General features: G+C 47.6%; 2 long non-coding RNA genes across 3 annotated transcripts in view; both read left to right on the forward strand.

Annotated features, from left to right (window-relative positions):
* Window positions 1-946: 946 nt before the first annotated feature.
* LOC106028289 (uncharacterized) lies at window positions 947-10,812 on the forward strand. 2 transcript variants are annotated; one of them, XR_010041500.1, is made up of 4 exons: window positions 947-2,647; window positions 2,850-2,964; window positions 8,491-8,573; window positions 8,743-10,812. It is a non-coding gene; the product is annotated as an uncharacterized LOC106028289 (long non-coding RNA). The 2 variants fall into 2 exon arrangements; XR_001201912.2 differs by having other exon boundaries at window positions 947-2,964.
* A 4,358-nt stretch (window positions 10,813-15,170) lies between these two features.
* Window positions 15,171-22,427, forward strand: part of LOC134471821 (uncharacterized) — a 354,989-nt gene continuing 347,732 nt past the window's right edge. Inside the window, exon 1 of the long non-coding RNA XR_010041508.1 lies at window positions 15,171-16,250. This is a non-coding gene — a long non-coding RNA (uncharacterized LOC134471821). The remainder of the gene's footprint in view (window positions 16,251-22,427) is intronic.

The following is a 22,427-nucleotide window of genomic DNA, read 5'->3' on the forward strand; positions in this document are numbered from 1 at the left end:
CTGCTGCAGGAGTCTCTGAGACCTCGCCCAGTGTACAGTCTCATTACCGTCAGCTCGGCCACTTTCCCGGTTGAAAAACTAAGCAGTGGATGGGCTCAGATGTGTTTGGTCCCCGTGTTTGTATTGCAGGGGTGGGGACTGTTAACAAGTGCCCTTCTCTCTCCTCACCCAGCCCACTCCGGTAGTGATCAAACAGGGAGCGTAGTGGGGTCATCAGGACGCCCGAGGTGTACCTGATTTCCAGGACTCCTTAGATTTACACAGCAACATGATCTGACATTTAAAATTAATCTACATGGTAAAGTTATTAGCGTTCGAGTGTTAGCACTGGAATATCCATGGTGACCTCTTCTCCCACGCGGGTGTGTGTTTGATGAGGATTCCCAGGCTGTGTCAGAGCCCAAAGCGACGCAGTCACACTTGCTTTTATTAATTCTGATATGGGACCTCGCCTGGGGAGACCTCCGAGTGCTCGGGAGGAGGCTCTGATTTCTCTAGGCTATAGCCGGAGGAGCTACAGCAAATGCCAGACAGTCTTCTTCCACCCAGGGAGGAGTGAAGACCCAGAGAGGAGACCGCGGGGCTTTTTAATAGCTGCTGGGGGCCGTAGCAAACACACAGATTCCTATGGCTGTCCAGCCTAATCCCAGCTCGCAATGTTGTATGTATCTGTGCTTTCTCACATCTTGGCTATTGCCGTCAGCTGACCATGTCTAAGCAGGGAGGAAAGGCTTGTCCATCTGGCTGTGCCTGTCCCCACCACGATGAGTCATAAGACAGACTGAAGGGAGCGTGCTCCCAACTTCAGCTGGCAAGATCGCCCAGAAGGAAAGGCATTGCCACAGGTGGAACGACAGGAATGAAAGAAGGGCGGGAGAGGGTAGGGTGATGTTGTGGAAAGAGTGCGTGTGGGTTTGGCTACGACGTTGTCTCTGTGGGAGCAGCTCAGGATGGATGGTGTCTGTAAGGGCCAGTTCCGGGCGACCTTCCTGCCAGGCTAGGGTGAGAGCCGTGGCAGACAGCATTCAGGGCTTTCCCAGGGCGGGTGGCACGGTTCGGCCTTCAGCACCTTCAGAGGACAAGTGAGTTGGGGAGCGTGGGTTGGGAGGAGCTGGCACCACTTCTGCCTGGGAGCGACTGTCCCTGGGCTTTCTTCTGGCTCAGTCTCTTGACACCGAGCCTTCGGGCTTTCCTCCTCCCTCGGTCACTCATACTGTGTGTCCTTCACTTGCCTCCCTCCTAAGTTGGTGTCCTAGGGGCTTTCTTCTTCTGAGGAAAACCCAGCTTCCCCTGGACAGTCCCGGTGACCTCATCTGTTCTCTCCCCTCCCGGGGGTTGACGTGAACGCCTGTGCCCTCCCGGAGCACCCCCACTGTGTGTGTCCCTGGCCCGGCTCCTCAAGGCTGCTGGTTGGCAGAAGTGTGGACGTCGCCCGTGTGAGTGCCGTGGTCGCACTCTGGTGTTCCGGGACATTACAGCTTTGCTCCTTCCCCTTCCTCTGCTTGGGTTTCCCCCTTCCTTCGGATCCTTAGATGCACTGTACTCTTTCTCTGTCCGTATCTCCATTGCTCCTTGTTTGCCCACTTTTCGCATTTCCTGTCTGTAGAAATTGTGTTTGGATCCAGCGAAGGCGCGAGCAAACGTCAGCTCCTCCCCGAAGCAGTTTTTCCCTGCGTGGCCTTTCACCAGCTTTGCCTTGATCTGCTGTAGGTGGAGCGGGGCGCCTAGAAGGGAAGCACATTTTCCCCCTTCATTTCTTTCTTCCAGAACTGGTATTGCTAAGGCTCTGGGACAGTGTGACCTTTTGGGGGAGCAGGCCACTCCCTGTATGGAAGGTGTGGGTTCTGTCAAGTGGAGACCATATCTCCTGCCTACCGTGATTCTGTGAGTGGGAACTGCAGAGGACGTGGGCTCTGCAGGGGGCTCGCGGACCAGTGGGATTATGCTAGTCTTGAAGTTTGAAGAACCAAGACTCTGGGCAGCAAGATGATGCATCCTGGGAGAAGAAAGGCCAGAAACAAAGGTCCCAGGTTGGAAGCTGCCAGAGGGAGCTGGTGTGTGGGAGGGGAGAGCGCCGGATTCCTGTGGGGAGTGAGAGTCCTGTGCTCAGTTTTTCAGTCTCCTGTGTTCTGTCACAGTTCAGCAGAGTTGCGTTGCAGAGCTGAGTCTATTTCGGTTGGGCTTAGGGAAGCCAAGTGGGGTATGTCCCCACCCTAGCGACACCAGTGGCTTCTGAGGGCTGTGAGGGGGTGGTGCTGTGGGTGGGGTCCCCCAGTTGGGCAGAGCTGGGGATCCATGGAGTCTTCTCAGTCAGGCTTCTCTCAAGACTTGTCCAGAGCACATCTTTGTTTTCTTGAGAACCTGGTTGCCTTACCGTCATGCACTATGACTCGGTGGAGAGCAGGAATTGTGTCTGTGTCACCCAAGCCAGTGCTCTGTCTCTTAGCGGGTCAGGAATACCCTGGACCTTCCCACCTTGCCTCCCTCCTGCAGCGCTGTGGTCTGTAAACACACACACTTTCTTTGGAATGAAGGTAATTTACCAGTTTGAAAATGAGGGCTCCAGAGGAAGTGGAAATCTATATGCTTTTCAGGTGATGGGTGCGGGTGCGTGCGTGATGGAAAGCACAAAAGAAGCACCTTAAGGGTGAGTTCTGGGGCCGGGTGAGGAGGTGCAAAGCCTGCCCTGAACCCAAGGTACCCTCCCTGGATCCCTGGTCTGCTCTGTGTCTGGCCTCCAGGCTCATCCTCCGCCTTGCGCCTGGCTGTGGGCCTGGGATGGGGGCGAGGTGAGTTTGGGAGGGAACACCCTTGATCTTTCTTTGTGAACACTTTCTATTTCTTCCCAGGGACAGCTCCAGGAGGGCTGCCAGGTCCTGGGGTTTTAGGGTCCCTCCTGAAGACACTGCCCTTGACCCCAGAGTCTCCTGAAAGAGATCAGCAGTGCCGTTGGGGTGAGGGAAGGTGAGTTTCTTGGCCCTCGTTTTCTCTTTCAGTGATAGCTGTGTAAATGGCAAGGCCCCCTTGAAAAAAAGACAGAACTGTAACATGAAGATGCATTCCTTTCCTCTCCGTGTTCATGTCGCTCTGGAAAATGGTCAATAAAAATAGCTTTGAGGCTTTAATACTTAAGGCATTAAGATTTCTCTTACAGTGCCGTAACTGAGGAGTTAAAAAAAAATCCCATTTTGTATGGAGATAAAGTTATTCAAGTTGTTATAAAACACATTAAAAACCTTAAGATATATCCTTATGCGTAAACATCCACAGAAACACACACACAGGCCATGGGATCTGTACTTGGTCATCATCAGCGGATTAGCGAGGTCTGGAGTGGGAGAGAGGGTCCATCGTCCCTCGGCCCTGCCACCATCCAGCGACGAGTTTAATTTTGAGCTGATCATTTTATAGTGTATTTATTTATTTATTTACTTGGTTATGGCCCACCAGAGAACACAGAGGATCTTGTGAATCCATGCATTCCCAGCCAGACAAAGAGATGTGTTAATTAGTTATTTAATATGGCTACAGTTATTTCCCAAGGAAAAAAAAATTCCACCAACATGACAAGTAATGGCTATTAATCTTAATTATTATAATAACCTTTCTATAAACAATGACTGTCTGGCTATCCTGTCACGTGTTTATTTCATTCCTGACAAGAGAGATCTTTAAAGCCTCATGATAAATTAATGCTGTTACCATTAGCTTCACTATGTTGGCCATGGGGGAGAAAAATGATTGCTCAGTTTATAAAACTGTTCACAAAAGGGATCCCCTCTCTCTAGCTCTGATAGTCTAGATTTCTTACTTTAACGTAACTCTTAATTTTTTTATTTCCTGTCTTTCAATTCTCTTCCTAATGTTGGCTTCCCGTCTAAATGGTTTTTGTTTCGTAATTGACCAGAGTGAATGCTTGTGTCTGTTTTGTAATGATGCTTACAAGAATCTTTAAAAGATTTAGTGACTGGTCTTCATGATACAAGTGTCTGTGTAGCTGACAGGTTATTATTATAAATCTATCCATCTAGCTACATTTTTTTTTGCTTCGGCCTGCCGTATGTCATGCTCTGCCTTGTCTGAAATAGCTCACAAGATATGTGTAAGTAGTACATCTGGATTTGTTATGAGAGAACAGAGACGTTAGGACACTTTTCCTGAGACACCCCGTGAGACATCCAATACCAGGATGTGTATCTGTAGGTGTTTCCAAATGCTGTCCTCTGAATAGTAATGCAGTGACCTGTTGACAGACATGTTTGCTCGCTTACCTGTGCCTACATCAGTTCTGGGTGCTGAGACAGCAAAGCGCAGAATGAGTATCTAAACACATTCAGCACTGGGGATCAAACCCAGGGCCTTTGGACTGAATGCCATCCCCAGACTTTTTATTTGTTTCACTTTGAGACAGCGTCTTGCTAGGTTGCTAAGCTGCCCAGGCTGGTACCTTGCGATCCTTGTGCCTCAGTCTCCCAGAGTGCTAGGAGTGCCCTGCATATCGCCATGTGCAGGTAAAACCACACATTGATCAGTATTTATTTCTTACAGTTTTGGAAGCTCGTTAAGTCCAAGATCAAGGTGGCGGCAGATCTTCTCTGCTGCGAGTCCTCTTCTAGGTTTGGGGACGGCTCTTCCTTGTGCCCGTGCAAGCTCTCTGGTCTCTTCTTACAAGGACATTATAGGCTTTAGGGTTCACTGTCATCCCCGGCCACCTCCGAACACCTCACAGGCTTCAGTGCTGGGCTTTAAGAGGACTCATGGTACTGTAGTAGGTACACCACCTTGACAAGGTCTTGTCCCGTTTCCTAGGAGAAGAGCAAAATTAGAATAATTATAGGATGGAATCTGGACATCAGTGAGTCCTCCAGTGTGGAAGGTGGATTCAGGCTGCGCAACTATGACCTGACAGTTTAGGATCAGAGGCCGAGTCCAAGTGTTTCGGGGAGTCTGAGGAGAAAGGCTTGAGGCTCTGTGGGCACAAACTGCCAATGGATGCTTTCTATTCAAGAACCGATTAATTTTTCAGCAAGTTCCTGGTTTGAACATTTTACCTCCCTGGGCAAGAATATGCTGGAAGGTAAAGTCATGTTAGCGTGAGTTCTTTGGCTGGTGTGATTTTCCGAATGTAAGTATTTAGTTATTTATGCCTGAAGTCATTTTGTGCATCTTTTGATGCTCACTGATTTCGTGCTCGCCCCACTGCTGACTGCCTGCTGTCTCTTCCTAGCTGTTGGTTTGGCAGTGACTCCCCTCCCACACCCCAGGGACACTCTGAAATAGGAACAGCGGTTCCAGTCCCTGTTCACCTGGAGCCATAGACTCAAATTTGACCTTTGCAGAAGGTCAAATCTCTGTGCAAGCGGAGGCTAGACTTACCCTGATTGAAACTGTGCGTGGAGCCCCTGTCTCCCTGGACTCGGAGAGACTCACGGGGATGCCTGAGTTTATATGTTATGGGCTTAGGCATTTCCAGCCTCGGAATCAGTGGTTCTCAGCTGATGTGCCTTTGGGACACTGGGAAAGGCATTGTGGATTCTTACTGGTGAGTGTCCAGACTATCAAACAATGTGAAAAATTAACTTTCGTGACAGTCCTCTCTGATGAACAGCATGGGTCGTGTGACAGTGTAGAGGTGGTAAATTACTGACTTACCCCTGACATATCTGTGCAGGAGATCATGCAGTCGCCACATACATAATGCTGGAAACTCATGGCCTTTAAGAGAGCAAGTAACTGACCCGCTGAACAATGACGCCACGTGAAGGTGGGTGGTGTCATCGTTTGTATGGAATGCTGTCCCTTCCACTGTGCTGGCAAAAAGTCTAACCATCAACAAGAGGCCCTGAATGCCCACACGAGGGAACAGACGCTGCTTCAGACAGCCTGCTGCAGGCTGGTCAGGGCGATGCTGGCTCTTGTCTAACTGTCAGTGCCTTGGAGCAGTAGGGTTACTGCTCAGCTCTGGAACAGTCTGCTTCCGGCGCTCCTGGCTGGAAGGTGATGTTACTCCAAGTGGGGGTTCCAGGGTCCAGGTATCCTCTACTTTTAGCTGCCACCAGTACTCAAGACCTTGGAGTCTTCTGCTTCCAGCTGGCAGAAGGGGAAAAGGAGAGCAAAGGTGAAAACTGCCACTTGCAAATAAAACCCAGCTGGAAAGTAATGCACTTCCCTCTGTGCACCTTCCTGTAAGAAGAGAGCACAAGCACGTCTGCATGCAGGAGTAGCCACACTGCAACGGAGTGGGAGCTAGGCGCTCATCCCTGGCCTGGGGCTGTCTCCAGTGATGGTTCCTCGTGGGAGCAGCAGAATGAATTGTGGATACCTGTCCCTGCCACAGTCTGTCCTCTAGAAGCCCGAAGTCTGTGCATCCCCTTCTTGCTATGCTTGGACCATCCTCACTTCTTGAAGTCCAACGCATGCATCTTGTTCTGATTCCTGAAATTGGACTCATCGGTCTGGGCATGGCTCACTGTGACTCAGGAACTGATGGCCCAGGTGTGCCTTCTGGCACACTGAGCTGGTGAGGGTGGCTGAGCTGAGGTGGCCTAGACACAGCTGAACCTACAGTCACGATGCAGGACAGAAGCCACTGGCCTGGGAAGTTCTCAGTTAACCCTGGTGCCATTCTCTGGGAGGGGCTCTCTTGTCTCTCGTCCTGTGGTCCCTGGCTCCTTGCTCTGGAAGTTTCCCTGTCCATCGTCCTCTCTGGGGATATGTGAAGTGGGTAGTGGTCTCTTCCCTTTTACTTCCTTCTTTTGGTGCAAGTTGAAAGGATTGAAGGTTTTTTTTTTTTTTTATTCTTAATTCTAGGGTTTGAACCTAGGATCTTCACACTGAGTTATATCCCCAGCCTTTTTTAAACAATATTTTATTCTGAGACAGAGTTTCATAAAATTGTTTAGTTGTTCATGCTGGGCTTGAGCTTTGGAGTCTCCTGCTTCAGGAAGCCTCCTGTAGTATTGAGATTATAGGCATGAACCAATACACCCAGCTTTTTTTCCCCAAGACCAGTATTATAGTTCCTTTGGTAACAGACTTTTGTAAAAGACTCAACAGTTTTGTGATTCATTTGCCTGTATATAGTTGTAGGTGGACATAACTTCACCTGGAGTTCTTACCTAACATAATGATCAGGCTGTTTTCATTTTTGAACTTGTTTTCCATCAGGCCTCGGTCTCATTTAATAGCTGCTGTCTTGAGAGTATCTAAAACAGTAAGCTTGGAGGAGAAGAGGACATCTTTCACTTTTGCTGTGAGATGGAGTCCTTCTTGAAGGACTTGAAGGACTTGAAGTCTTGAAGGACTTCAGCTGCTCAAAGCACTTTTAAAATGTTATTTAGGGTCTAGTAGCTAGGCCTTGATTTCTGGATTCTCTCTATTTTCTTTCATTTTTGCTGACAAACCAAGCATTGCTTTACCAACTTTGCGTCCTTCTCGTCCCTTTTAAAACTTGTGCTTCTTTCCAGCCACGCCTTCTAGGCTGTGTACTAATTAGATGTGTGACCTGGTTCCCAGTAATGACAGGGGAAAGCTCTGCACATTCGCCTACACCATCACCCCACTGGACTCATCATGGAGCCACTCTGTCACACAACGCCTCAAGAAGAGGTCTGTGTGCAGTGGGAGCAGGTGTTTTGATGAAGAGAAGAATGCATGCACGTGACTTCTGTTACAGTAGGCTGTATAATTGTTTTATTAGGAGTTATTGTCACTGATAATTTACTGAGTCTAATTTATAAGTTAAACTTTACCAGATGAATGTAGGTAGGAGAAAGCCTAGCATCTATATAATTTGGTACTACCCTTGATTCCAGGCCTACGCTGAGGGTTTTGGGATGTATCTCCCACGGGTGGGGACTTTCTATATTGAATTTCTGCCCACAGCCCGTGTTACTTGGCTCAAATCTAGCTACTAGGAAAGCTGTGTAGGCCTGGGAAGAAGTAAGGAGAGTTTTGAGCCTTCAGCCAGTTTCTGCTTCGGAATTATAGTTTGAGGTGCGGAAGAGGGTGGACCAGGCCGGCCTTTTGGAAGCGCCATTTGTAGGGGTGAGGAAGCGAGTGAGGACCCTACAAATTTCATGCTGAATTTCTGAGAGAGGGAGAGGGCTGATTTTGACAGCGGTAGAGAGGAGACACAGGGCTGACTGCATGTAAACCCTGGTGGATTTCTCCTTTCCTTTGTGGTGCGAAGATGATCTCTGACATGCCGACAACGTTTCAGTTAGATGTCACAAGGCCACCAAGATGGCGGGTCCTACTTGCTTGCTGGGCTTGGCTTCTTTGCCCTGTTAGGGCAAGATTTCCTGTGCTTTCTTTGCGTGAATTCGTGCCTTTTGCCCTTATTCAAACCCCGTTTTTTGCTGTTAGAGGATTTGGTAAAGCCGTCAGATCTTTTCCCTAAGATTCTAATGGAACCGAAATATCGAATGAGCATCCGCTAAGGAGTCTTTTCTTCTTGATAATATGATGTTTGTTTGTTTTCCATGGCAGGGTACATCTTGGTTTTCTGTCTGAACATTTGGAATTGAAGAAGTCCTTGTTTGGTTACCTGGAGGCTGATGGTGGCTGAGAAGGTGATAGTTGCCCTTATTTTCTGCTATGTGGGCCAAGGGGGGTTTGGCTGTGAGCGAGGGCTGCCCCGGGGGGAGATGTAACGCATGGCAATCCATTTGCACTCGTCACCTGCAGAGCAAGCTGACCTGTGTGCGCACAGACCTCAGGCCCTTCTGCCTCCATTTGTAGGTCATGAGGGAGTCCTCAGGAGGGCTGATGGGAGCCACCCGTGCAGCAGTGATGGCTGACAGAGCACTGAGTCGTCTGCTCATCCAGCTTCCTCATGCCCCATGTACTCAGCCCACCTGTGTGGCTCTGTGCTGGCTATGGATTGCTGCTGGGCCCACCTGAGCTTATGTCTTGACGGGTCTGACAGCCCATTACGTGGTACAGAGTTGTGCCCTATGGTCCTCTGGATGCTCCAGGTCACATTCTCTGTGTGAGCTGGAGTCCAGCATCTTGACAGGGACTAGTTTTTGTTTTTTTTTTTTTGTACTGGGAATGGAACTCAGGAGGGTGTGCTGTCAGGCAGGCACTTGTGCCGCTGAGCTTTGTTCCTGGATGGGACCGGTTCCCTGGTGAGATGGCTGGCCTTGCTCCAGAGCCCCGGGGGAACGTGCCAGGCATCTCCCTGTGGAGCCTGCTGCAGACTTCATCTGTGTGCTCACCTTCTGTTCCAATGCGGACTCACGAGTCACTTCAGGTCCCTGTGGGCCAGTGTCAACGTGGACCAGGTCCACAGTCTTTGAAATGTTTGGGAATCCCCTTTGGGCACAGGTTTCCGGCCTGTCCTTTCTTTTGGGGGAATTGTTAGGATCGACGGACTGTGTGAGAGTTAGATCAAGTTTGCGGGCCTGAGAAATTGGTCAAGGATTCATGTCCTTTTATTCAGGACGTTTTCTTGACCTCCTTATCATCTACCCTTGTCTTCTTCTTTTCATTGTATAAATGAAGCAATAGGGCTGGGGATATAGCCCAGCAGCATGGCGCCTGCTTGGCAAGCACAAGGTCATGAGTTCGATTCCTGGTACAAAAAAAATTGTATAATGAAGCAGTATCCTGTTGGACACCTATTTTATCTCTGAGAACACAGAGATCTCCTTTTCACTGGGAGAATGAATGCTTCTGTCGTAGCAGGAGGAGGACTATCTGGGCGGCATATCACAGCGTCTACTCCAACCCTCTAGCTTGAAAAGGCAATGGGGCTATCCTGAAAAAGACTTGAACAGTTTTACCCTGACCATGTGGAGCCCCTTTCCTTAACAGGTTGTTGAATTTTATTCAAACATAAGTAAATCAATTATACACATTTTCTTTCTTTTCTTTTTCCTCCCTTTCTTCTTTTGTTCTCTCCCTCTCTCCAACTCCTACTAAAATAACAGTAAAGGAGTGAACAGCTGTAATGCTAGGAGAGAAAGAGAACACACATAGAGACAGCAGTGGGTGAGTGAGGACAAATACTTGGAAAACCGGAGCCGAACGGAGTGGCCGCTGATTTAGCTAAGCAGGGGAGTTAGGACTGAAGTGTCTGCCAGAGGTGGTGCCGGGGAGATGCAGACTAGTTTGCTCTTCTGGAAAGAGCTCAGGAGCCGGAGATGAAGGGCCTCAAGAAAGCCGGGGCCGACCTGGAGCCCCGAAAGCAGGGCTTGGCTGGCAGCTCTGCACGAAGGGATCAGGCCCTCAGTACGTCATCCACCCCTCACGACCTACTTACCATCTGTCTTAGCAGCAAAGGATATTTACAAACAACGTAACTACCGTCAAAATAAAATTACAGAGTATTGATCTAATAACTTATGTAAATTTAATGAGAGGATGAGAGAGAAATAAAGGTTGGATGGTATATGAGCATTAAATCCTGGTGCAATGTAATAGGAAACCAGTGGATGTCTAAAATCAATAAATCCAGGTATTTGCAGGCATATAGAATAAGAAACAGGTAGAAAAGACAGCAGCGGTTGTCTTTTGAGGCCAGCCCTGATGGATGGGAAGAGGTCCAGCAAGACACTGCTGCCGTCTTTGCCTGTTAGTTCTAGGCAAGTTTTATTTAGACAGTGTGCTATGTATTATTTTGATACAAATACACATCAGTTAACGATAAATATTCTCACCCCACTGTGCTCCTGGCGTTTACTTATGCATGGCTCCATACCAGCTTTAACTCATTTGCTAAGTCACCAAGTAAGCCTTTCTTGAGCAGCTTTTTCCTCTCGGGGAGAAAGTGGCTCGGGCGTGGGGGTCTGTGGTAGAGGGGTGAATGGTGAGGATAACTGGGGAAGGGCAGCCCTGGATGGTCAGGGCTGCAGTGGATGGAAGCACGGGGAACCCGGCAATCATCTCTTGGAAAATTCCTCCTCGGGTGGCTCCCAGAGGGGTGTCCCATCCAGCCTTCTTTCAGTACAAATTAAATGTGAAAATCCTCTAACCAGAGCCTTGGGGTCTGTCTGGGCTGATGTCCTGTGGCTCTGCACAGACAGAGCTGAGCTGAGGGACCAGAACCTTGTCTGGACCTGTCCTCAGATGCAGGGGACTGAGGTCTCCTGCTTCCAACCTGTGCCAGGTATGAAAAAAGCATGTATGGGTGCCACTGAGACACTGCCAGGGAGGAATGAAAGGGACTTTTGTTTAGACGTTGTTTTCAAATACTGTTGAAGTGCTTTCTTCATTTTTATTTTCCATCTTGATGGAAATTCTGTTATTTTTGCACTGTCACAGAACAAATGGAACTGTGACTTAGGGATCACAATGTACACAGCCACTTCGATGTACTTTTGACAATTCTATCACATTTCTGACAGGCACCATTTTTTTCTCCCCTGGGAAATGGGGAGGGGAGAGAAGGTTCTCCAGACGCATGGCATCCGCTCAGGGCTGTGTCCAGCTGTGAAGCCTCTCTGGATCATGGGGAAATGATGGGGTAGTCAACCCTAGGCCTTGGGGACTCAGCAGCAGAGGGGACAGAGCTCCTGTGAAGTCTGAGAAGAAGAGATTAGGCAGAGCCAGGGGAGGCCGGTGTGGGTGTGGAGTGTGGGATATGGGTGTGGGATGGTCAGTATCAGCCTTGAGCAGAAAGCCAGGCTGATTCTGCAGTCAGAGTGTAAGGGAAGGTGGGGGAATCTGTGAGCCAAGTCACTGGCGGCAGGGCCAGGCCTGCTTGGAGGTATACAGTGGGGGAGGGAGACTGTGAGTGGCTGGGCCATCAGTGCCTTCTGAAGAGCAGGGCTGTTAAGGCTGGAGTCTCTGGTGAGTGGGCAGAAATGTGGGTGCTGGTTTCCCTGTTTTCTGGGGAAAGTGCAGGTGGGCGGGTCTCCAGGCTGAGCTACCCTGGCCTCAGTGCCCTTTAAATGTCCCATCACGAGAGGCCTCTGGGAGCGTCGGCTCTATGTGGCCTCCCTTGATTGCCCTGCACCAGCTGGACTGACCATATTCTCTCGTGAGTCCTCATGAAAACCCCCGTATGCTCTGATGATGCATTATTGCCAATGGGAAGTGGCCAACCCTGCTAGAACACATATTGTGCAGGATCCCCCAATGCCTCATGGCGTCTCTCCGACTCGCAGTGGTCAGGTTCACTGTTTTCCAGACCTGATCCTGTGCACCTTCTGCATGTGTGGGAGGTGTGGACTCCGTCTTATCTACCTTGGTGTACTGCGGCATGGAGTTGCTGGCTTGCAAATGACCTGAGGATGTGAGTGAGTGGACCGAAGTCAGGAACCTGCCTCTCTGGAGAAAAAGATTGTCCAATTTGATTTCTACGGGGCTTTTACAACCCATATTCTGTGTTCAAAATCCTTCAAGCAACCTCCTGACCTGGAGTCAGTCCCTGAGGCCTAGAGATATCTTTCTAAATGCCAGGATGAAATAGATTTTCCAGGACTCCTGGAAAGAGAGTCTATCATCAGCTGCAGACCAAAGCGCTTGACCCTGAGGAAATTCAGGGCTGCGCTGCTGCATCCCAAGGATTCTAGGAGGGTTGCAGTGGGGAGGGTGAGACGTGGATTCTGGGCCCAAAGATTAACTTCTAGTGCCCATGTAATAAATGTAGTCATCTGTCCTTATGATCTGCTCTTACACGGTGGCATGCTGTTGCTTGTAGAAATCATGTCAGTCACTGGAAGGGGTACCCAGGGGGATTTACTCCACATAAGATATGTACCAGGCACCTAGCAAACACCAAGCATTGTGCTTAGGGATCTACAGAAATTGCACAAGAATCAATTGCAGGACATGTGTGTTAGGATACCTGTAAAGAGGTGGCATCCAGCAGCGTCATGTCACCATCTAACGGTGGTTGAGTTCCTACTATCAAGGTCCAGATTTGGGCTCAAACCCTGACTCTGACCTTGGGAGAGTTACTTTGGTCCCTGTTCTCTCTAGAGTAACTTTCATACTATATGTGATTTTAATATGTAAAGCCCTTTTGCTGAAATGTAACACACATACACACATAAAACTGCACAAATGCATGTTTGATTGACTTTCAATGTAAATGTATCCATGCAGCCTGCACTGAGTTCAGGAAGCAGACTGTACTAGCATCTGAGAAGCATCCCTCCTGCCTCCTGGCTACAGGGCAGTCTGGAGCCTCACTTCTAAATCTACTGTGTAACTATTTTACATAAATTTTTTTTAATTTCTATTTTTCACTGTCATGTGATTCCTCAGATTGCTGTGTATTATTATTATTATTATTATTTTGGTACCAGAGATCAAACTCATCACCTTGTACTTGCCAGGCAGGTGCTTATGCCACTGAGCTGAGTCCCTAGCCCTGCTGGGTATTATTGCTCTTATCTGCTCCCATGTAATTTGGGAGTTTTCTGGCCCAGTGGTCCGGGGACCGTGTATGTCTTGGCGCACTTATGGGCGCATTGTGTTGGGTGTAAACACAATGGGAACGGAAGGGCTGGGTCCTATGTCTCCACGCGCTCTGTAACAGTAGGAATGGCCCAGCAGTTTTCCACAGCCAGTTATACAAAGCAGTAGTGAGGGAGAGGTTCACACCAGTGCTTGAGATTTTCTGGTTCTCTGTAGCTCTTCTCCACCTGCAGGTGGTGCTGCATGGGCGGTGCTGTTTGCACGGCCACTGTGGAGTTTGGAGAATGGGGAAATACAGTACATCAGTATTTAAAAGGCACCTTCCCAGAGCGAGCACCCTGACACTGTGCTCACTATTAGCTCTTGCGAGGTTGGGGCGCCCCGAGCGTACTTTCCTCCAGGTGTCACGCACACATGGACTGACCCCGGTCTTCTGGCAGGAGCTGTGATGTCTGGGGCTTGGTGCGGTTACTCATTGCGGTGGAGATTCTCAGAACGCAGCAACCGAGGAATCTGGGTCCCCGAGTCTGCATGAAGAATCAGATGCTGCTTGCCGGAGTTTCTTCATGGCTGCTGCTCCCCGAAGTATTTCTTCCCTGACTCCCCGCTGACTCAAAGTGCTGCAGCAAGTGCGAAAAGATGTTCTAGGGCTTGTTTCTAACAGCTGCCCTGGCCGGAGCGGGCAGAGCCCTGGATGCCGGAAGGTGGTGTGGAGGCACCCTGGAACCTGGGTATTGGGAAGGGGTAGGGGAGGGCGCCGTTTCTGTGGAGAAGGCCTCTGGCGGGAACTGAAGTGTCAGCCTGCGTCTCTGGAGTTCTTCCTCAGCTTCCAGAGAGTTCCTAACTCTGCCTGCCTTCACCTCTGCAGGAGACCCGTGCCCAAGCTGTTCTGCGAAGCCTCTGAATTCTCCCATCCAGGTTGGCGTCTGCATTCTCCCAACTTCTGCCTCAGTTTAGGCCACCACAGCCTGTGTCTGGACTTTTGGGACAGCCTTGACTGCCTGAGGCCTCTGTGCAAGAGAGCCCAGTGTTTGAATTTACTAGGGTCACCATAGCAAAGCCCCATACACTGAGCAGGTTAAGTAACAGAAATTTATTTTCTCACAGTCTTGGGGTCAGGGAGTCTAAGACGTGGGTGTTGGTGGGTCGGTTTCCTTTGACACCACTGTCCCTGGCTCACAGATGGCCATCTTCTCTCTGTGCCCTTGCATGGCCTTTCTTTTGTGTGTGTCTGGTCCAAAGCTCTTTTTATAAAGACACCAGTCATGTTGGGTTTGGATACACCCACATGGCCTCCTGTGACCTCGATGACTTCTTTAAAGGTACTATCTCCAAATGAGGTGATCCTCTGAGGTGCTGGACATTAAGACTTTGACTTAAGAAGTGTGTGTGTGTGTGTGTGGGGGGGGGGGGCACAGCCATCCCCTAACAGTTTCTATACAATTCTTTTGCAGGTGACGCATCTTCTCAAGTAGGATTTTTATGTTGCTTTCTTGCATTTTTATGTGCTCTTTTCCTGGCTCTTGGTGCTTCCTTTAATCTTCTCTGTCTCACGGAAACCCGCCAGCTCCATCCCACCACCCCATGCAGCCTTCTGTCTTTGTCGAAGACACACTCCCATCTGTTCCACTTGGTTGAACACTTAATCCCAGCTTTCTCCTGCGCTCTGCTGTTTCACTGGTGTGTTGTGTCTACACCCACTGGACGATGTGTTCCTTGAGGGCAAAGTCATAGTTTTTATTCACCTTGACTTCTATTTAGTGTCAGGCATGGGGCTGGCAGTGAATAATATTGTGGATTGATTAAAAACTGACTTGTGTGGGAGCTGTGAGGAGCTCCTTAAACGCTAAACAAGATTCTTTTCTTGGTGGGAGGGGGAGCTACGTAAGGAGCCTCTGGCATAGGTATTTTCACTTTAAGAGGCGATGAATTCAGGGACCTGGGAAAGGTTTAAACATGAGTCTTAAATTATTTGCTCAGCTTTGATTTTTATTTTACAAGATGCCGGGGCAGTGCTGGGAGCTATTTGCAGAAGGGGTGCATAAGAGAGATGAAGAGAGACGAGAAGTGGATTTACCCAGATGTTGCCTCGTAGAAAAAAATATGTGTGCGCTGGGCAGGGGCTTGCTTCTCTAATGTGCAAGCATGAAGAACTTCAGGTTCTGCCCCGGGGCTCACTGGAGGGAGATTTGATTTCTGTTCTAGCAATTTTGTCCCTCTGCCAGTATACATTGAGCTAAGTCGTTATTGAGAATGGCCCCTCTTGAGGAAGAGAAAGAAGACCAGCTATTTATAGGCTGGAGTCAGACGCGACCCACCTTTTCAGCCTGTAATTTACAGTCTATGATGAGAAAATGAACTTCTATTGCAGCGGGAATGTGGAAGGACAGAAGACAGATTTCTTAGCAGCTTGGGGTTTGGCTTGTGTACTTACGGAATGACTGTGAAAATGGCCATTCCTTCGCCAGGAGACTGCTTTCACTGATCCGCAGTCACCGATGCCAAGGGTGCCTACGCCCTGTCTCTTTTGGGGACTGATGGCATCTTTAGGGCTAGGCGTGTGGTGGAGGGAAGAGATTTTGCACCTGAGAGACAAGAAGAGGACCACAGGGAAAACTGAGAAGGGATGCAGTGTTTTATGATTTAAGGCGGTGCTCTGGTTTTACAATGCAGTAAACGTGACATTGAAGAGATCTGTTAATGGGAGAGGGGTATATTTGCTTCTTGATTGTAGTCTTGGCCATTGTTTGGGCTAGAGCTCCCCGGCTTGAGTCAGAAACCCTTGATGAAGTTCAGAGACTGAAGACAGCTTTTCATCTCCCAGCAGCCTGTGTTTCTCAAGCTCTCTAGAGATCATGCAAAGCTCAGCTGCAGCTCAGGTAAGTAGCACATTCCTGCTAAATACCTCTCCGAAGTCAGGCACTGAGCACACTGGAACGGTGAGTAGTGCACACCAGGTCCCCATCCTGAGTCAGAGTGAGGCTGTCGCCATTCTGGGCCTCTCACCCTCTGTCCATCGCCACGCCCTGGCCGTCATAGGGTGCTCACCAAGTGTTAGCATTTGTGCCCAGTAAACCCTCACCACTTAGCCTTGCTCGGCTGATACAGATCCACTGTGCGAGACCCGGCTGTGCGGGTGGTGTGTGGATCAGGGTGGGAACAGTTGAGAATAGAGAACTAGCAGATGCAGTCAAATCCCCGAAGAGAAACTGAGTGTGTGGGGAGTGAAAGCCCAACTGTCAAAGAGTTTCCATTTATTTAAAAGCAGGAAAATAAGACTTTGATACTGGGGACGTCATTGCAAAGGGGTGCTGTGGGCGGAGGCGCTTGGTTAAAGAGCGACAGAGATGAGCACCCGGGCTGTGGCTCGAAAGCTCTCTCAGCGTGTTCATTAAATCAAGTTTTTAATCATGCCGTTCAAATCTTCTGTATCCTCACTGATTCCTGTTCTCATTAATTTGTTAGCTACTGAGAGAGGTACTGAAGTTCCCCATTGCGATCGTTGATTTCTCAGTTTTGCATGGCAATTCTCATCTTTGTGTTGTATATTTTGCGGATTTTATTAATAGGTGCAAACAGTTACATCTTCTTAGAAAAGTGTTTTTTAAAATTTTTTGATAGCAACTATCTTTGTCTCTAGTAAATACTCTCCATGTTAAACTATTTTGTATGGCTTCTTTTGGCTGGTATTTATTTGGTTTTATCTTTTCCCACCTTTTAACATACAATGATTACTTTTGTTTTGAATTTGCCTCTTATGAACAGCATAAAACTAGATTTAGTTTTTATCTACTATGATAATCTGGGTTTAATTTTCTGTGATAACTGATGTTTGGCTTTTTCTTTTTTTGCTTTGATTATTCTCTTTTCCATCTATGCATAACATTTAAAATTTTTTTCTTTTATCTTGTATTTCCTTATTTCTTGAAGGTTACAAATTTATTTCTCATTTTAAATGATTAGCTTAAAAACTACTTTGTGTATACTTTACCCAGCAAAGTTCATCAACAGCCCTGTAATCCTCATGAATGAAATAAAGAGTTTAGAAAGCTTAGCAATTTCATATTACAAGTTTCTTTTGCCCAATATTTTTGGTTCCATATTGATTTTTATGACCCCAAATTCATCACAAGTTTTTATTATTTATGTTACTACTATCTACGAGGAAGTTTTGCAGAGTGAGTATCAGCAAATTCCTTCCTAGCCCCAATACAAGAAGAAAGCTCCTCTCTCAATAATGAACAAATTGATGAAAACTAAAATTAGTAAAGATGTGAAAGATTTGAGTGACATGATTAAAAACTTGATCTGATGAGCATATTGGGCGATTTCTGGGCACATTCTGCCACGCTTCCTCAGCCCCCGCCCACCCTTCCACCACGTCTTTCCACTCCCAGCACTGTCATTAAATCCCTCCAAGTACCAGATTCTGACTTTTCTGGTTTTGAAATGATTGAAAACTCTGACAGCTTGGCTTCCATGCCCCCAGATTCCTATTTCTTTAGTTCTCTCTCTGCTCATTTCTTACCTCTCACTTACTCAGTTTTAAATTTTTATAAACTTTGGGGACATTGGGAGAATTCTTTTTCTTCATTTTTATTTATTATGTTTGAAAGAAGGAAGTTATTCTTTCAGTGAAGGCCAGTTAGTGAAAATTTCTTTCAATCTCATTGCATTCTTCAGTGATAACTTAGCAAGGTATAGAATTCTAAGTAGACAATGATCAGATCTTTGAAAATAATTTTCTGTTGCCTTCTGACTTCTCTTGGGGCTGTTAAGAAATTTGCTGGTGTTCTTTGCAAGTGACACACCTTTTCACCTGTATAAACTACCCTTTGGATGCTGATTTTAGTGAAGAGCACTAGTCTGAATTTTGCATGAATGAATTTCTTTTGGATTCTGCTTGTGAGTTATGGCAGAGTTTTAGTGAATTAGTAAAACATGATTTTACTTGCATATTTTTAGATAAAACAAACAAAAGTTAAGATCTGAATATTTTATTCCCACCCCTGATGGATCATATTAGGAATACCCTGTGGTTTAAAAATGAAGTGTGCCCACAATCATCCACTTTAGGAAGCTCGCTGTCAGTTTTAGAAGCTTGCCTGTGAAGAAGGGGCTGGAAAGTTTATATGAATTTGATTTTCTAAACATAAATGATAGACTTAGCTATTTGTAGTCTAAAGAGAAAAAAGCAGCAGGGAAGGGAGTCTGAAGAGTTAAAGAGAAGAGGGAAAGCTGATGGGCAGGGGTTGTGCAGTGCTTTAAAAAAAAGGACAGTTTTTATCCTCTGAGACGGAAATTCTGTATTTTCTGCCTTCGATTTGACAGGTCTGCATTTCTTTCTTTGGTGATGAAGGTTACTCAGGCTCCCCGGACTCCTCTGCTCCTTGGTCCTGATCATGTTCAAACTCCGTATTGCTTCAAGAACAAAGTACAAACTTGCAGTGTGACATTTAGGGTCTTCTGAGATTTAGTCTTTTCTTCAATTAAGCCATTTCTTATGTGATATTGCCTTGCATGTCTCCTTTTCACGTGCTCTGGCTAGTGAATTTTGTCTAGTTGGTGCTTTCTGAATATGTCCTATCTTTTCTCACGTTCTTACTTTTGGTTCTTAGTCTTCTCATCCTGGTAGAGTGCCTTCTCCTAATATTTTTTCCCCAGACCTCAAGATGAGATATCTTTCTTTCAAGACTTAGCACAGTCTCTCCTCTTTGGTGGTTCTTCTTTCTTGAGTTCTCCAACCAGGAGGCATCTCCCTCTTTTGTACTCTCGCAGAGACCTGGGCCCTTCCCAGGTTCCCAAAGCCTGACTGTCACAAGTTATTGAATGCAAGTTCTTCTATTGGACTAAGACCTTCAGCGGGCAGAGAACAGGTCTGCTCCATCACTGTGACCCTCTTGGCACCACGCCCTTTAAAGATGCCTCCAAATGGCCGTGTACGCATGTGAAAGGGATTTGTGTGTATGTCAGTGTGAGAATTGCTGCCGAGATTTGTGAGAACTGCTTCTGTTTACAGGGTGGCTTGAAGGTCTCATAGTAGAGCAGACAACATTTGTAGGATGTCTTGAGTCAGAAGGTGGCAGTGGCCTTACACCGGGGTCCTCACTTACCTGTAGAAGAGCTATGGAACTGAGTCAGAAAACTGAGAGATAGAGAAGAAGTGAACTAGACCTACTTGGGAGACCTTCTCTGCAGCTTTGGACCAAGTCAAGGCTACTCCTGGGTTTGGATACAGCTTTGGCCATGGAACAAGAGTTGACCCAACCTTGGCCCCTTTCTGTGGTGAGATCCCTGGGGGATACACTGGTCACTGTGCCGGGGCCATCTAAAACTGGGTGAGAAGAAGAGGTGTTGCCAGTTAGCTCAGGGTTCCTTTGCTCAATTCAGATGGCAATTATGAATCAGCAAAGCTCAGCTCTGCGAGCAGTCTTGATGTCACCAAATGACATGAGGTAATGTTTGGCACAGACAACTGTGGATGCCAGTGGTTGGCACAGACAGCTGCTGGTCACTGCTGCCACTGTCTGATGCTGACTTGTGCCTGATCTAGTAGGTTTATGCTATTAGACACTGGTCTTTGCCACTGGTCTTCATTGGCTGGGGTCTTCGCAGCTGTTTGGTGCCAACAGCTCTGAGTGTTTCCTCTCTCTCTCTCTGTGGCTCTCTCTCTTTTTAAAGTGACTATGTGTCCATACTACTCAGGATAAAAATCTCAAGTAGATTTATGGGACTGTTGGAGCCCACACTACCTGAGAAATGAGTCACAAGCAATTTTACATGAACACAAAGTGAGTCTTTATTGTAACAGGACCTGTGCTGTAGCCCTCCTAGACCAAAATCCAAGACACAGCTGAGGAATGCTGGTTGTATAGCTGCAGGGCTGTTTCAGTGAGGAAAGTGGGAGAAAGTTGCTGGGCACATTGGGTGTTAAGGGGCCCAGATCTCTCCCTTCCTGATCTTAGCTACCCCAGAGTACCTTCTCCAGTCCTCACGAAGGCAATGGTATTGATCCAAGTGGAAGGGTGCCACACCACCTGTCTGGCTGCACTCATGTTGGAGTGGAGATTGGAGGTTTGAAATCCAGAGAAGACACTGCTGCAGGCCACTGAACAAGTCATCCCAGTCCATTAGAAGGGTAAAAAAGGGGCAACGAGAGGCAAGAGGAAGGCTCACGATGGCCGTCATCTACATCCCTCTTCCAATGGGTGTGGGAAAAATGAAAAAGTCAGGAGCTTCTTGTCTGTCACAGGGGTGGACCTGAAGATCTAGGGCTCTGCTCTGGCTGTCCTCGATCTCTCTAGACTTCCTTGTCCATGATTTCCCTATTTTTTCAGACCTGATCATGTGACCATATCAATAAGCTAATCTATTCAGCTGGTCCTAGAGGTGTAAAGCAAGGGTTCAGGGACCAGTGGACATTCATGAGCCTGTAATCAGTTTCTGAAACCTCTCTAAAGTAGTGACACAGAAGAACAGGAAGCGACACCTGAGAATGTTCCAGTCTGGCAAAGATGAGGCAGATGTCTTTGTCATGAAGACATCTGTCCTCTGAGATCTCACCAATCTGAAGATGCCTTAGTCTACCTCTAATTCAAAGCTGACAACTGCCCAGGAAATTTCCAGAAGCCTTTATGAGATCTGATGCAAAACAAGAACTGCAAGAAGGGGCTACACACTCCCACTCTGTACCACAAAGTAGCTTCTGCGTTTTCATTCTGGTGAACAGTTCATGATGCCCAGTGCCCTGCACGCTGGCTTTCTCATCATGAACTTCTGGGAGATTGCGGGCAGGGGACTCACCTGAATGTGCCTACCAAGCCCTAGGACTTACGTGAGGGCCCTTGCATGGTAGGTGTGAGTATGGAAAGTTAAGACTCATTCTGTTACCTGGGAGTTCACGGTGGGACCGACGGTGTGAATACACCTCGCTTCCTGCCACACAAATTAAAGGCTTTGTTCTAAGAACAGCAGAGGCCATGGCCTGCCAGAGCAACTTCCAGCAGCTTCTCTGTGCCAGAGTCGGTATGCAGAGCGTGCTGCCCACGAGGGGCAGAGGCACTGGCTGGGGAAATGTTCTATGATGGCTGGGGTGGAATCAGCCCCACAGTGTGCAGCCCCAGCCAGGCCTGCTGAGCAGACACCCCTTGTTTCAGAGCCAGGCTTTCCACAGTGGCCTTTTCTCTTTCCCTGAATTGCAAAATGTGGCTGAATGATGGGCATTCTGAGACCTGAATCTTCGGGTTCTTGGGGGCATTATGTGAGCTCTGGTGGGCAGAGATGGCTGAGCAGTCAGGTTGTGGGACGACTGAAACATCATTTATTTTTATTTTTTATTTTTTTTTGAAACATCATTCACTGGAGCTTTCTTGTGAGTCCGTGAGCCTCACACTGTGGTCCTACAAATACTGGTACCCAGCCTTGGAGATGCCCGAGTCAAGTGGTGTAGCCAGGGGAACACAAGGAGCCAAGGCAGAGAGCAGCCGATGCGCTGAAACTCGCCTCAGTCTTTAAACATATGTCTCTTTTGGAGAAACACACACATCTCGAGGGTTCTATTAAAGTTTGTGTTTCAGAAGAGTAGAGTGTGTGTTTTTTTCTGGTTTTCAAATATGAAATTATAATATTGAATATATTTTAAAAACTACATATGTCCTCCCTAAGATGTTTAAGATTTTTTATTGAGGTATAGCATGCATAACAGTATACTGCTTGAATTTTTACATGCATATGTATTTATATGAATACCACCCAGATGTATAAGAAATATTTCCAGCACCCCAAGAAGCTCCCTTTGCTCCTTTCAAGTCAGTCTCACTACCCTACCCATCCAGGAGTAACCACAGCTCCAGCTGCTGTCGGTGTAGGTCCCCTCTGCCTGTGCTTAAGCTTCCTGTGCACAGAATCGTGTTTCTGATTGACGCCGTCGCATGTTGTCGCATATAGCAGTGCAGATCCTTTCTGGCTTATCAGGGGTTACTTCTGGATGACTCCACCATAAGCTGAAAATCACTGTAAGTCAAACAGTCATCTAACCCGCGTATCCTGTCAACCAT

The sequence above is a fragment of the Cavia porcellus genome, unplaced genomic scaffold (assembly GCF_034190915.1).
Source record: "Cavia porcellus strain 051 isolate PalLab524CR breed Dunkin Hartley unplaced genomic scaffold, mCavPor4.1 scaffold_1, whole genome shotgun sequence".
NCBI lineage: Eukaryota > Metazoa > Chordata > Mammalia > Rodentia > Caviidae > Cavia > Cavia porcellus.